The sequence below is a fragment of the Equus caballus genome, chromosome X (genome assembly GCF_041296265.1).
Source record: "Equus caballus isolate H_3958 breed thoroughbred chromosome X, TB-T2T, whole genome shotgun sequence".
In the NCBI taxonomy this organism is placed as follows: domain Eukaryota; kingdom Metazoa; phylum Chordata; class Mammalia; order Perissodactyla; family Equidae; genus Equus; species Equus caballus.
The window spans coordinates 13,816,157-13,831,662 of NC_091715.1; the positions used below are offsets into that span (position 1 = coordinate 13,816,157).

Consider the following 15,506-nt stretch of genomic DNA (forward strand, 5'->3'; position numbering starts at 1 on the left):
GTATTTGCCACATTTTGTTTTTCCTTCTTTCCTGACTATTAAGCAGTAGGGAAATAAGCTGGAGCACATTATTCTTGATATCTGTGACATGTTAGATAACATTTCTGTATGGAGCAAGCTGTAGCCAAGTCCCATCCCGCGAGTGTCACTGCACGCCTTAGGTATGGTGGGCCTGGACATGCACTGCCCAGGTCTCCCTTCAAGAGGACCTGTTTGCTGAGAGTATGTTTGACTGATAGCCTCAAATTGCTGTACCTTCAAATTCACCACAGCATTCAAGCCAAGGCCACAGATCCCCTGGGCTGCACCCAGCCAAGACTGAGCATGGTAGGGATACTAGAAAAGCACTATTTCTGCCCAGTGCAGTATTCCTCTACTGAGCAATATTTGCCCAAGACCTCAACCTGGCCAAGATTTTCTCAGGACCATGCTACGGTCTGCAGGTCTTCCTATGCAATCCTCTATCCTCCCCTCTCTCCTTACAAAGGTGTCAAATCTGCATTTTGGCCTAAAGTCTCTTCCTACTGTTTCCACTACCCCTCAAAGGAGTTTCTTTTGATAAATCTCTTGCACATCTAATCCCATCCTTGTGCGGTTGTCCCCCTTCCCTCGGTATCAGAGAGGGATTGGTTCCAGGACCCCCGCGGTTACCAAAATCTGCAGATGCTCAAGTTTCTTGTATAAAATGGTACAGTATTTGCATATAACCTATGCACATCCTCCCGTGTACTTTAAATCCTCTCTAGGTTACTTATAATACCTAATATAATGTAAATGCTATGTAAATAGTTGTTATACTGTATTGTTTATGGAATAATGACAAGAAAAAAGTCTGTACGTGTTCAGTACAGACACAGCCATTATAGGCTTTTTGACCCACAGTTGGTTGAATCCACCGATGTAAAACTCGTGCATAAGGAGGGCCAACTGTATATGCTTCTCAGAAGACCGAAACTGACATATTAGGGTTATTCTGACCAGCACATGAAATTGAAGAATTTGCAGTTCAGGAAAAGATAAAATTTTCATGGGCGAAGCAATTAGAAATAAATTCTGAGGTTGGATACTTGGGATTTGTTTCTCTTGAAAGAAATTGCTGTCTGTTCATAGATAAAACCTTCATTTTATTAACTTTTTATTAAAATATGCATACAGAAAAATGCACAAATCATGAGTTTACAACTGAATGGATATTCACAAACTGAACACACCCACATAACCAGTACCCACATCAAGAAACAGGACATGGCCAACGCCCTGAAATCTCCTTTGAGTCTCCTCCCAATTGCTACATTCCACGATAACTACGATGTCTGACTTTTAACACATAGATTAGTCTTACCTCTTTTGGACCCTTATATGAATGGAATCATACATTATGTGTCTTTGTGTCTAGGTTTTTTCACTTAACATTATACTTAATGAGATTTATCTATGTTTTCCACGAGTGAGATTATCCGTGTTTTCCATGCAGCTTGTTCATTCTCATGGCTATCGTTCAAAATCTTTCTTAAATCTAAGTCTTGTCAAATGCATCTTCAAGAACTAGATTGGAGATGCCCAGCTGGAGTGTTTTATCACGTTCGATTTTCACTTGACTTTCCACGATTCAGTGAAGACAGTTTCTGCCTCTTCTCTTGGAACACTATTTCACAAGTCCTGACATGCAGAAAAAATCCCTGAGAGTCTGAATTTTCCTTCCCAAGAATCCCTTTTATGTTTTCTAATTACTCTCCCTGGGACCATTATATTCTTCCAACGATGGAGGATGTTATTGTTCCCTCTTAGTCATCTTTTGGCTGTAGTGCCCTTCCTCGTGCTTTTGTAGAAAAACTTCTAAATGTCTTCCTATCTTCTGCCATCATTTTGAAATTCTGGGTCCAAATCCATCAGCAAAATTCCAAGGACCATGTCCAGTCAATGGACACACACTACTCTGTACACAGTCTTCATCTAAGGGAGGAATTTGTTCTTCCCTGGTGTCTCTTCTCTGGTGCCCCCAGATTAGAAGCTGCATCATCTTGTCTAAAAACACAAGGCTGCCTTTGAGAACAAGATGCTAAGAGGGGAGAAAATCAACTAATTCTTTATGATGGTCTTGGTACTTGAAAGCACTTAGATCCACCCCTCGGGTCTTTATCAACCCCCCGGTTTTCCTATCATTCTTCGTATGGGCCAGACAACAACCGTGTTCTACATTGTTCTTTTTTTTCGCATCCAAAGATGCAATGTCTCTCAGGCAGTTTTCTAAAGGAATTTTGTTCTGAACTTTTTCTAGCCACTTTAAGTCATGTCTTCAGTCAGATTATTTCTGATAGCAACTTTCAGTTTGGGGTCAGGACATCAGTCCTTTGAGAATTGTTGCCCTTTTCCTTTGTCATATATGAACATCTAATAATGACTGCCATAACTGAGCATCTACTCTGCACAGAGCAGTTTATGAACCTTATCTATAATCTACAAACCTGCACCGAAGATATTATTATTATTATTTTTATTGACAGGGAAACTAAGGCCCTGAGAGGTTAAACATTCTGCTTAAAGTTATACAGTTAGCAAACGGCGGAGCTGGGATTCACACGTAAGTCTCTGGCTCCAAAATTCTTTCTTGTTTCACTATCCTATCGTACTCTTCTTCCCTCAGGCTCAGCCTTTTACCAGTTTCTTCAGTTCTCCATCTGCTCCCCACATTGCTAACACTCGTGTGTGCGAGCACGCACAGGCACACACATACATACTAGGCTTCATTCTTTTTTGATGTAGTTATTTTCCTCCTCCACATCCTAGGGCCAAAATTGTCCAAGTGAATACTCAGCATCCCAAAGCAGTATGGCATAGTAAGTAAGAACTGAAACTCATAAATCAGACCATTTGTGTATGAATCCTGCTTCCTCCACTTATAAGCTGTGAAATATTAGGCCAGTTACTTTATTTCTCTAAACTTCAGTTTCCTCATCTTTAAAATGGGAATAATAATAGTACTTTTCTAATAGGGTCATTGTGAGGACTAAATAAGATTACACATATAAAGGTCTTAGCACTATATGTATAGTAAATGCTTGATAAACGCTAAGTTATTATTCTTATTACTTATTCACAGTATCCCATAGAGTCAGGGGATAGTGATTGGTTAGTAGTGATCAACAGCAGTGGCTCCCAAACCTGGATCTTGATGTGAGCCACCTGCTGTGCTTTGGGGAAAGACTTTTTCCTTGGTCCTTCCCCTGAAAGTTCTGATTCAGTAAGATTAGGATGGATCCCTGGAATCTGTATTTTTTAAAGCTTCTCCAGGGGACTTGGATGTTCAGCCAGACTTAGAAATCTCTGACCTAGAGCAGAAGTCTTCAAAGGCAATGGTTTCACAAGGCACAATTGGGTCATCTCAGGGAGATGCCTGACATCCCTCAATCTCTCCTCCCAGGCTCTGTCCTCTCTCATGCTGAGTAACACTGCACCTCCACTCACACATAAACACAGGCACACACACCCTACTTACACACGACAGCCTGGATTGAGCCACAGCTAGGGGTGGATTCCAGAAAGGGAAAATGACTCTCTTACTGCTGTGCATTATAGAGTGGCCCCAGGGAAGCCCCATGTGGCTGTTTTGAGGGTGGAGGTGGCTGACCAGAAGGCTGATCATGACCAGCAGCTGCCTTGTTATTTCTGAACCTCCTTGATGACCAAAGACATGCCTATCATACCCGTTTCTCCATCTCTAAGACAGGTCTCAAAACTGACACTACCTCTCTAGTCAACGGGCCATTGGCAGGGAGAAAATTGGAGAAAGTTTGAAACCATGGGGTACAAGGAATTGTAATTTCCACAAATGCTCAACCGAATGCTTTGTCCTTACCCCACAAAAAGAGCCTGCTCTCCTGGCCTCTCAGTGATGACTCTCCAATTTTCAATGCGTACACAGTCAAGCTCCATCTTAATACACAGGTGGTTCCAAGCCCCTGAACTGCAGTTTTAGAAACCTGGGGGAGGTCTGTGAGTTCTGAGGCGATATAATGAGAAAAGGGCTCTGGGCTGCCATATTCTCTCATGAGTGACCTCGAGTGCTCATTCATTTGAGACCAAAGACAGTACTTGGAAATGTGGGAGTTAACTTTCATTCAAAAATGGTGCAGTTCATTTCAATCAACCTGAGGAGCAACCAAGGCTGGAAAAATAGCTATTGAATCCCAGCTGATCCCCAGCCCCAGGTGCTATGATTCAGATTGCAGCTGGGATGTGTTTTCCTGTGAAGAGGCTGTAGCAACTGCTTTTATCATCTACTGTAAGTACAATAACAGCAGGAAATCAGGCAGCACAGGAGAAATTAAGCTCTGTGACAAATGATTTGGTTTCTTTCCATTAACAATCATGATTTGACCTGAACTGCTTCAATTAAGGGAGTGGGGGGTGCCCTTGGTTCGTTTGCTATACATACAAGAGAGAGAGAGAGAAACGAAGTGAGGCAGAGAGATAGAGACGAGAAAGAGAGATGAAACAGAAAAGATGACAGGATGTTAATTTGGTGTGGCATATGTAAGTATGTTTTAGACTAAGTAGATGGGGTACCACGTGATTTCACTCTTTCCACCCCTCATTCTTTACTCTCATAATCCAAGAAAGATCACAAACACTGTATTTATGAGAGCTCATTATGCCAATGTGTCCGTTTGATGAATGGTGTCACTGATTAATGAAGACTTGAAACAATTGGATTCTGACTCCAAAGAAGTACACAGCTTTTCAGAAAAAAAAAGAAATAATTGGCAGTCCTCCTGCCTTAAATTCTCTCTTCCATGTTTCAGCCTTTAAAAAATATATCTTTTTACATCACTGGTATTTCCCTGTTCACAGACACATTTCTCATAAGTAATAAAGCTTGTGAAACCAAGTTGGAGAGGCTCTTCTCGATTTTACCCTTTTAGTCTTGAAACATGAAATATCATTTTCCTAGGCTACCCGTGGGACTGAGATGAGCTGCCCAAGTTACAACTTGTAGAAATTAAACACAGAATGTAGAGGAAGATAATTATGCACCCCATCTGGTTCACTGAGGCACTTGGTAGGGCAATATTATGCTGCATGGTGGGGTTTTTTTCCAGGAAACTTATCTTTTAACTTTTTATTTTGAAATAAGTTTAGGCTTACAGCAAAGTTGCAAAAATGGTACAGAGAATTCACATATACCCTTCACCCAGCTTTTCCTAATGTCAGCACCTTCTATAATCATAGTGCAATCATCAAAACCAGAAATTTAACATTAGCATAGTACTATTATCTACAGACCTTATTCAGATTTCACCAGTCTTTCCACTAATGTCCTTTTCCTATTCCAGCATCTTCTCCTCCTTAGGCACCTTCAATCTGTGACAGCTTCTCAGGCTTTCCTTGTCTTTTCTGGTCTTGACACTTATGAAGAGTACTAGTCAGTTATCTTGTAGAATGTCCCTCCAGTTGTATTTGTCTGATGTTTCCTCATAATTAAATTGAATGTATGCATTTTGGGCAAGAATACCACAGAAGCGACAATGTACCCTTCTCAGGGCATCATATCAGAGGGTACGTGATGTTGACATGCCTGATGACTAGTGGTGTTAACCTTGATCACTTGGTTAAGGTGTGTCTGTAATGTTGCTCCACATTAAATTACTGTTTTCCCCTTTGTAATTAGTAAATACCTTGAGAGAGATAGCCTATTTCTCCTCAAATGTTCACCCACTAATATTAGCAACCATCGATGGATCTTGCCTTGCAGGCAGCTTTTAAAGAACTACACTAGTAGCTGTCCAAAGAGGCTTCAGAAAGAAGACTCTGGAAGCATCAAACATGCTTCAGGAATATCAGTTCACACAATTATCTACAGTAATTCTCTCACTGAACAAATGCAAGCACTGGGTTGGACACCAGGAATGTGTGTTGTTCTGTTTCCTGGCTTGGGATGGGTTGAAGAAGATACCTCTAAGCTTTTGGGGAACATAGAGAGGCTTAGCTTTTCCTGGAGAAAGTCTTCTTGTCTATCTCTCCCCAAACATGAAACAAGATATCCCATTGAGTTTCTCCAATGATTTTGACCTGTGCCACACCACAAATGACTTACCAGTTTATGTCCTTTGGTTTGCAGGTGACAACCTCCCTCACCTCCATTACTACCATCATCCTCATGTGAGAAAACTTGAATATTCTTTTGTTTTATCCTTCTAGGACTTTGAGCAATTCCAAGGTGCATTTCTTCATTTAGAAAGAAATTGCCAACGCCAATGATGAACTCACTATCACCCATCTCATGAGGAATTCATAACCAGCTGCTTTGAATGGCTCTCGGCTTTTATAGGCATACTAAAGCTACCTTAAACCCAGAGATGTTCCTGAAAACTGTTGCTTAATTCGAAAACAAATTCCTCCATTAAAATAACCCTACAGAATTAAATCGGTGCCAGAATGGAAAAGAAGTTCTGATGAGCCCCTAACCTTGACTGAAAAATTCCCTCCAAGTGGAGAGAACACAATTTTGATATGTTCCAAAGGGCAGAAATAAAGAAGAATTAGACTGAAGGCTTGGGCTTTCTTTTTTTGACCTGCTGTTGAATGTATCTATGACTTTGGGGTATCTTCTAGTGAGCAGTGGCCATATCTTTATAGTGTGTAACCCTACATATAAGTTGCTCCCTCAATAACTCCTTTCTAGATGACCCAAGTCAAAAATTTGACTCTTCCACTCCAGATGCAAAGGTAGTTCACTGAGAGACTGTTCTAGAACAGCTGAGATCCTCTAATGTTCTCATTTTCCCTCAGGCTTAGGATTGCTCATGATCATTAGTGAAATCTTCAGAGCAGATCCCACCAAAGGGCACTTTCTATCACATGGAGTGGTCTCGCCAAGCAAAGATAATGCGGCTGGCCAGTAAGATGTGCTCCAAGTTGTCATTTTAGGAATAGTGATAGGCAAAGACCTTCACCCAGCCTCTCATCTAGCCCCACTTGTAACCATCAATCTCACTTGTGATGTGACTGGCTGAACTGGCCTGAGTAAAACTAACTAACGTCAAAGAAGATCACTTCTATGGGCCCGTTTGGAAATCAAGGCTTTGACTGCCTAACTCCAACCAACCGAGTTTACTGGCCCAAACCATCTGTGAAAATTCCAACATCAGCACCTAATAAAGGACATTTTGTTGATCTGATGAGGGGATCCCTTAAAGGCAGGATTATGAATTACTATTTCCCTGGTGAGTTGTTTTTGAAAAAACCCAAGCCTCCAGAAGATGTTAACCATCTTGGTCTATTTGTTTTGAATGTCAGACATTAAAGACCACGTGTGCTCTGGAGAGCGGAGAGTGCAGACTTTCCATAGGAAAAAAGAAAAGGAGTGAGGAGAGGAAATAACACTCACTGAGCACCTGATCTGTGCTAGTTAATTCCACTTATTGAACCGTTTAATCTTCGTGGCAACTCTGCAAGTTAAATAGTACTGGTCCGTTTTGTGAATGAGAACTGAGACTCAGAGAGGATGAGAAATGTGGTATAGTTAGGTGAGATTCAGACCCAGATTGGTTTGACTCTAAAGCCTATTCGTTTTCGATTACCACATCCTGCCTTTATGGAGCCCTCTGCATCTCCCCCATGACTTCAACAATGGTGGACCAAGGGCAAGTTTAGAAAACATCCTTTCCATACATGTTGACCCAGTTGGGGCATCCTGGTGAACCACAGCTCTGGTTGGAGGACCCGCTGTTGGAAACTGCCTCTGGTCTCTACGGGTTCCTCTCTCCCTGCGCTGCAGGCAGAAGTATAAATGCACCTCCTGGTTGCATTCACACATTCTCTGAATAGTAAAATAACTCATCCAGCAGCCCTTTTGGCCTTCTGTGTCTCTTGACAGCTTTAGGCGGAACTGAACACTCTATGAATTTTTCTGAGAGCTGATACATAAAATCAACATCCAGAGAATTTTCCAGCAATGACTGGGAACTCAGCAGACGCAACCACTTAAAACTCCATTGAAAAGCTGAGAATTTGTGTTTTTCCTTCTCTACTTTTACTACTAATTTTCCTCCTCTCAAGTGGATAAACAAAATCTTTTATTTTCTCATCAAAACACACATCATTAACTGCTAATCAACTCAAGACTCAGAAATCCCTGAGCAACCTCTCAGTTTTCAGAAATGCCAATAAGAAATAAAGTACCGTTGATCAAGCCTTGGCTAATGGGACCAGGTAGGTCTCAAGGGGCTCCAGGTGCCAGGGATAGCGCCATAAAGTTAGGTCAACAAGTAGGCCCTCTGTGTGTGGGTCATGAAAGACAGACAGAGCTCCCTGGATCTTAGGTGTTAATGCCTCCCACTTGCCGGGGTCATGGGGGCCAGGAATGCCAAGAAAACAGGATAGGGAGACCAAAGTCCCCCAGCCAAGGTCAATTGGAGGCCAGTGAGTCTGGGAAAGGAGACACAGGTGGTCTGGGAAGGACAAATGAGGCCCCTGGAAGGAGCTAGAGGAGGCTGACTGACTGACTGACTGACTTCCTGACCACAGGTATAAAATAGCTTCAGCTCTGCTTCTGGCCTAGATGGGGCTGGCTCCCCAAAACAGAGGACTGTGCCTTTCCTACCATTAGAGAAGGCAGCAGGCTTGGGGGCTGTTATGTAGACAGCAGTAGGCCCCCACTATGGCTCTCTGAGCTGGGGCGGGTATGGTGGGAAGGTTCCATGTGATGGACAGGGAGAATATAGGAGGGAAATGGGGCCATGCCAAGGCCATCCAACAAGTCTGGAATTAAGTGGAGGCAAGACAGGGGGATCTGCTCAAACTGCCCACAGAATTCCAAAGGGTCTTGGCAATTCCATTTAATTTAATTCGACAAGCATAGGTTGGATCAAGCTATGTAAAAGAGTGGAGAACACAAAAGCGGGGAACACAGGGGACCCTTAGCACTTCTAGATTTATCATTCATGGTTTTGATCCTAATGAGGGCCCTGCCAATCCATGACATGTGGAAAGGTGCATCTTGTTGAGAGCTGAAATTGAATTATGGCCATTTGAGATTGGTGTGGAGAGTGAAACATTTGAATAATGACTGAGTCTAGCTGTCCTTCAGGCATGGCAGCACCTCTGCTGTCTCCTAGTGACTACCAAGAGGCAGTGTGGCCTAGTGGCTAAGAGCATGAACACTGGGATTATACTGCTTGGGTTTATAATCCCAGCTTTGCCCCTTACCAGCTGTATAACATTGGGCAAATTAACCTCCCAGTGCCTTTGTTTTCCCGTCAGTGAAATGGGCAGAATAATGCTACCTACATGTTGAGGTTATCATGAAGATTGAGTTAATACAGGATGACCTGAAAGTGTTAGTGCCATTTTAAGCTTTAATAATTCAGAAGTATAAATGCTACAACCTCACAAAAACCATCATTCAAAAGTTAAATTATATAAATTAATTTTACAATTCTTCAGTTTTGTGAATTCATTTTTTGTATATGGAAAGCACATGGAACAGTGCTGGAAACATCATAAATGTCTGTTGTTATCCTCACATGCAGTAATGCCTGGGAAGCTATTGTTTACTTTCTTTTATGGAGAAAGTGAAAGGCCTGGGAATGCCTCCTTGGCAAATGTTAAGGATTTGGTATATTTCTACTGAATTCAGGATTCCATTCATTGGGAAAAAACTGGCACAAGGAACATTTCTACAACTCTACAAGGCAGCATCTGTGGTTGAAGGTCACACGGTAGTTCAAAGACGGGGCAGATGGATGTGACCCTGAACAAAACTTTCTTGGGACTGGGACAGCTCTAAGACCTCTTCCTGATCATTTAAAGCCCTGGGAGAAAGGCTGTAGGCAAAGTGTCATTTTATGAAATCCTTTCATCCCAGCTCCTTTAACATCTACAAGTGGTACAATTCGAGTGGCATCAAAACACACCAAAAATTATATCCCCACCAGCCTGTGGCACCGCCTGAAATTCCACCATTACAGGCTCATGGTCTCAGCTGCAGACACCCCAGGGAGCGTTAAGTGCTTTTAGTCATCAACACTGGAGTGTGACTTTGTTTAATCAGCTGCCTTCCCCTAACAGTTAGCTGAGTGGCTTAGAGGAAAAGAATAGCAATTCTGAGGGTAGCAGAGGAAAGGTGAATTTGCAACCTGGGGCACTGCCCTGAAGAGGACAAGGGTGCAGGTCTGAGCGGGCACTTCAAGGAGGGCTCTGGGAAGATTGGGCCACTGGGAGAGGAGAAGAGACACTCTGGGGAGGAAGAAAGGCCTAGAAAGGAAAGGGCAGCAGCCTCGTACCCGTACAAGCTTTCTGCCTTTGTATCTCCCATGAATCAGAGCAAAAATGCTTCATGGATGATTAAATTATCGATTACAATATTCTTGTATAAAGACTTTTTAGAAGAGCTACAACCAGACAGAAAGTTTAAACTTTTCTATTGAACGTTGCTGAATTCCAATTTGCTTGTTTGCTTGCTTCCCAAAAGGATGACTAGTCCCTCACCATAAGCTTGCAAAGTAATTTATATTCTTCACAATTAGGTTCCCTTAAGAAGAATCACTCAGTAATGTAATTAAAAATGAAAACCTTAACTCCTCATCTTTAAAATGCAATAGTAACGACATTTCCTGGATAGGATATAACATTTCAAGCTTCTTTTTAATTTTTTCTTATGCGTAAGATGGTGCTTTAGTGGTAGACGTTAATTGCACTAAAATGGTAATGCAAAACCACCAGCCACTTGCGGCCATATATCTTATACTTGCTCAGATCAATGCTGTGATTATAATTAAGAATGCATGCTTGTGTCTGGGATAAATCTTCATATTGTGACATGTAAAATAAGATTTAAGATAATTATTTTCTTTCTAGTCTACCCCTAAATCAAAGGAGAATGTGTAGAGAGAGAGATTTTGTGGAAACTAAGGATATAGTGACCTGCTCTTACCTAGAAGTCACTTATCTGGCTCATGTAAACTTGGGGAGAACTGCCAAGAGTGTAGATCTGGAACAGCCAAAATGTACCTATTAAATTACATGTATAAGAGAGAGGCTAGAAAAGCACTCAGGTACCTGACTCTAGGAATCGGGGTCTTCATGTGAATGTGCAGTTAGGTGGAGAGTTTCAGGATGCATTGTGAAAGTGACAGATGGTGGCGGTGGGTGAGGAGTTGATGTTAGGATGGAAGATTTCCAGAGGGCACTGCTTACATATGTTCCCCCTGGGGCTGGGATTAAAGTAGAAGTGACAGAGGAGCCTAGAAGGCAGAAAGCCTGCCCCTAAACTGAGGAGTCCCCATGAGGGCAGGACTACATCTCTCCCTCAATGCATCTCCAGGGCCTAGCACCTACTGGGCACCCCACAGATATTCGTTGACCAACTGAATGACTCACTCCCTTCACTTGGGCCCCAAGGCTAGAAGATTTGAGAGATGAACCAGACGCTCTCTTACCCAAGAAGCCTCTAGGATCTGAAAACACAAGCAGGAGGTGGAGTAGGGAATGCACGAGTCTCCCATAAATACCCTCTGAGATATTCAAGTCACCAAAACGAAAGAGGAAAATGGAGTGTTCTCTACCCTCAGAAACTGAGAGGAAGAAGGAAAAACTGGAGTGGTCCAATTGGACTGGGATGAGAGGAGGTAGTGCTGGGAGGGACAGGGTGGGGAGTTCTTAAAGAAGGTGTCACTTTAGGGTCAGACCCTTAAAGCAGAAGGGAGATACTGTTAGAGGGTGAGGCTGTACAAGGCAATCGTGTGGGCTGCAAAAATCCAAGTGTAATGCATTTTGGTGCAGGCCGAAGATGGCAAGAGAGAAAATGGGGAAACGGGCATAGCTCACTTGGAATTTGGAGCCTGTGTGGTAAGGTCTGACCACCACACTGAACAGCTGAACGATTGGTGAAGGCTCTGCTTTTGCCTCTTCCCCGTATGGTTCAGATTATGAAGGGTTGGAACTTTCTTTCCTGCTTTCCTTTCAGGGGGAATTAACAAGCAAAGGAAGACATTCACATGGGTAAAACATCCCCAGGCTGGTCAGTGAACACAGAATGGGGCATCCTATTCTAGATTTTACAAGGGATCAAGAGCAAGATGGCATCCTTGCCAGTCCTCTGTTTTCCACCCAGGCCAGGACTGAGTTGTATGCCATCTGAAACTCAGCAGGCGCAGTTTTTAAAAACCTTCTTCCCACCCTTGAGACTTAGAGTTTAAAAGCCAACCTCGTCCCTCTGCTTTTAACCTTCCTTTCCATGGAAGTTTCCAGAAAAGCTCAGCAAGGGAACCAAAAACTGCGAATGTCCACAAGATTTCCAAACAACAGCAACAGTAAATCTAATACAAAAAAAAAACATCACCCAAACATTTTAAAGTTAGAAATGCCAGTGTTTTCCTTAGCTTGAGGCAAAAATGACTTTTTTATTACATGGGGAAAAGGAGCATGAAATCTCCCAGGCCTTTGCCAAAGCTGAAACTCTCTGGGTACACTTTGAGAAGGAGCAGGACATTGAGAGGGCCACGGAAGGCATGCTGTTTAATTGGAAGTGCATGGGTCTCTTTGGCTCCATCTTCCCGATATTCAACCAAGACCTCCCCTGCTTTGTCCTCGTTCATTCCCTACGGGGAGAGGGGAGGCCTCTGGCTTCAGCTGAGGTTCTTTTGCGGGGAATGCACAATGAAGGGGGCAGGCTCACCATAGCTGACCAGAAAGGCTCTGACAAAGCAGGCCTTCTGTTTCTTGCTTTGCAGTCTCTTCATAACAACTTCCTATGGATGTTTAGATTATAGGAATTCTTTATTTAGGAAACAGATGTGTTCCGAGCAGAGAGGTCATTGGGTATGGGCTGTGAGGCCAAGATTGTCTGGCTTCAAAGCCTGGATCTGCCACTTGTTAGCTGTGCGTCTTGGGCCAGTTAATTAGGTCTGCTTAGCATAGCTTCTTCATCTTAAGAAGGAGCTAAGAAGGCCTACCCTGAAAAGTGGTTGGGAAATTAGAGGAGATGTGTGTGAAGTATTGGCTGATCAAATACCGCTTTTCTTTTTACTTCAAAGATGAATTCAGTGATATTGTTCCATGGGAAGTGATATTGTACTCATGAGTTGAAACTTTTGATGATAACGAAGATGTCAAGATGATATTTAGCCTCTCCAAATTTCAGAGAGACTTGAATTTTGAAATTTCAAGAGTTCAATTAAGAGCTAGTTTACTCCTGACTTTACATACTTCATAAGAACAAACTGTCCCATGCTGCCTTTCCATAACAACACAGGACATATTTGCTTGGCAACCAAGTTCTTCAGCTTCCATAGGAGATAGGGCAAAAGCTGGGAATCAGTATAGAAAGATCCCATGGGATGCTGGTTCAGCACAGATAGACATGAAATCTGCACTAAGTCCCAGTCAGATATCAAGTGAAATAACCCAATGATTTTGCCTATTATTTATCAGGCAGTTACAACTGGTAGAGTAGGAAATGTCCTGGGCATCCCCTTCATGCACTGCACTCACAAGCACACTGGGATGGATTTAGGTTCACGGCCCAATGCAGAGCCCCTTGAAGGCAGACAGCCCTAGGCAGGTAGGAAGACCAGCCATCTCTGCACTTTCTCTCGGATACTGAACCTTGATGCGATACTGTTGTGCAATTTCCCCCAGAGAGATCTTTCTTAACATTTAAAAAATTGAATTAATAGGGGCCGGCCCAGTGTCTAAGTGGTTAAGCTTCCACAGCCCGGAGTTCACCGGTTTGGATCCTGGCTGTGGACCTACGCACCACTCATTAAGCCAGGCTGTGGAGGCATCGCACATAGAAGCACTAGAATGACTTACAACCAGGATGTACAACTATGTACTGGGGCTTTGGGGAGAAAAAAAAAAGAAGAAGATCGGTAACAGATGTTAGCTCAGGACCAATCTTCTTCATCAAAAAAAGAGGCATTAAAAAAAGCCATCAAGGAGTATGGGATGGTTTGAGGAGAGCAGTGGTTCTCAAATTTTTTGAGGAGGAGGAGGATTAGCCCTGAGCTAACTACTGCCAGTCCTCCTCTTTTTTGCTGAGGAAGCCTGGTCCTGAGCTAACATCGTGCCCATCATCCTCTACTTTGTATGTGGGATGCCTACCACAGCATGGTGTGCCAAGCGGTGTCATGTCCGCACCCGGGATCCAAATTGGCGAACCCCGGGACGCTGAGAAGTGGAACATGCGAACTTAACCGCTGTGCCACGGGGCCAGCCCCAGTGGTTCTCAAACTTTTTGAAAAATCACATTAATAGAACTTGCAGGCAAATTAAGGTACAAAGAACAAGATAAATAAATAACAAATGTGGAGGAAAGTATATAGGAATATTAATGTCTATTTGAAACATCCAAAGGAATGATTGTTGCTGACTCCTTTAAAAAAGTAAAATCCTTTTCACCTACAAGGAGATTTGGCTTTCTCAGCAATGAGACTCTTAGAAGGGAATGGGCAATGCTGGGCTGTGAAGCAAAGAGTTAACCATTGGCTACATAGAGGTTAAGAGCACAGGTCTTTTAGAGACACAAGTCTGAATCCATCTTCATTGAGTGAATTCGAACAAATTTCTTAACCTCTTTATGCCTCAGTTTTATCATCTGCAAAATGGGGATGAAAAAGTGTCTGCTTGCTTGGGTGGTTGTGAAGATTCCTGGGTTTGTGAAGATGCATACAATAACAATATATCATGAGCATCCAATATTATGTTTGCTATTAAATGAGCCCTTTAGGGATCCAGGAAAGGCTTGGGAAACTCACTGTTCTGATGCCTCTGATTGGGCCTTAGATGATGATAGGAATTAGTTGGTCAAGAGGTCGATTTCTGGGACATCACTCAGGCAGTAAGGAGGAGTCAGTGGCCTGGCTAAGGCAGCCATGGTCCACAGACTAACATGTTGGAGGAAGTCAGGAAGGTCTGAGTGCTCCTTCACCTTGATTTCTATGGTCAAGCAGTACAGGCGTTCCAGAGCCCAGCTATATGTTTAGCAGGAAATGTCACTTGGTTACAGAAGGAACTGAGGTACCCAAATGGAAAACGTTATATTACCCCTATGAGGGCAAGATCCAATAATAATAGGACAACTTTCTATTTGTACAATCATCTACAAAGTATCTTTGCAAATGTTACCTCATTTCATCCTTTCATCTGTAAAATGGGGCCTAGAATGCCTATGTTATGAGCCCCACTGACAGAGGAGGTTATAGGGACTCTGAAAGGCTAAGCGACTCCCTCAAGAGTAGACAGAGGGTAAGGCAATGAGTCAAAGTAGCTGCTCTAATAGACACAAAAATCTCAGGGACTTAATACACAAGCATGTATTTCTTGGTTCCAGAATAATCCAATGTGGGTATCCCTGTTCACTGGGGAAAGCAGGGGTCCATATGGTGATTCAGGGATCAAGGTGCCTGGCACCTTGTGGCTCTACCACTAATATGTGACTTCTCTGCATGAAGGGAAAAAAGCATGTCAGAACACATGTTTCTATGAGTCAGACCTTAAAGTGATTC

General features: G+C 42.8%; 1 long non-coding RNA gene across 1 annotated transcript in view; it reads left to right on the forward strand.

Annotated features, from left to right (window-relative positions):
- The window catches only part of LOC138921961 (uncharacterized), a 29,851-nt gene extending 23,302 nt beyond the window's left edge, over positions 1-6,549 (forward strand). Inside the window, exon 2 of the long non-coding RNA XR_011435010.1 lies at positions 6,199-6,549. This is a non-coding gene — a long non-coding RNA (uncharacterized lncRNA). The remainder of the gene's footprint in view (positions 1-6,198) is intronic.
- Positions 6,550-15,506: the final 8,957 nt, after the last annotated feature.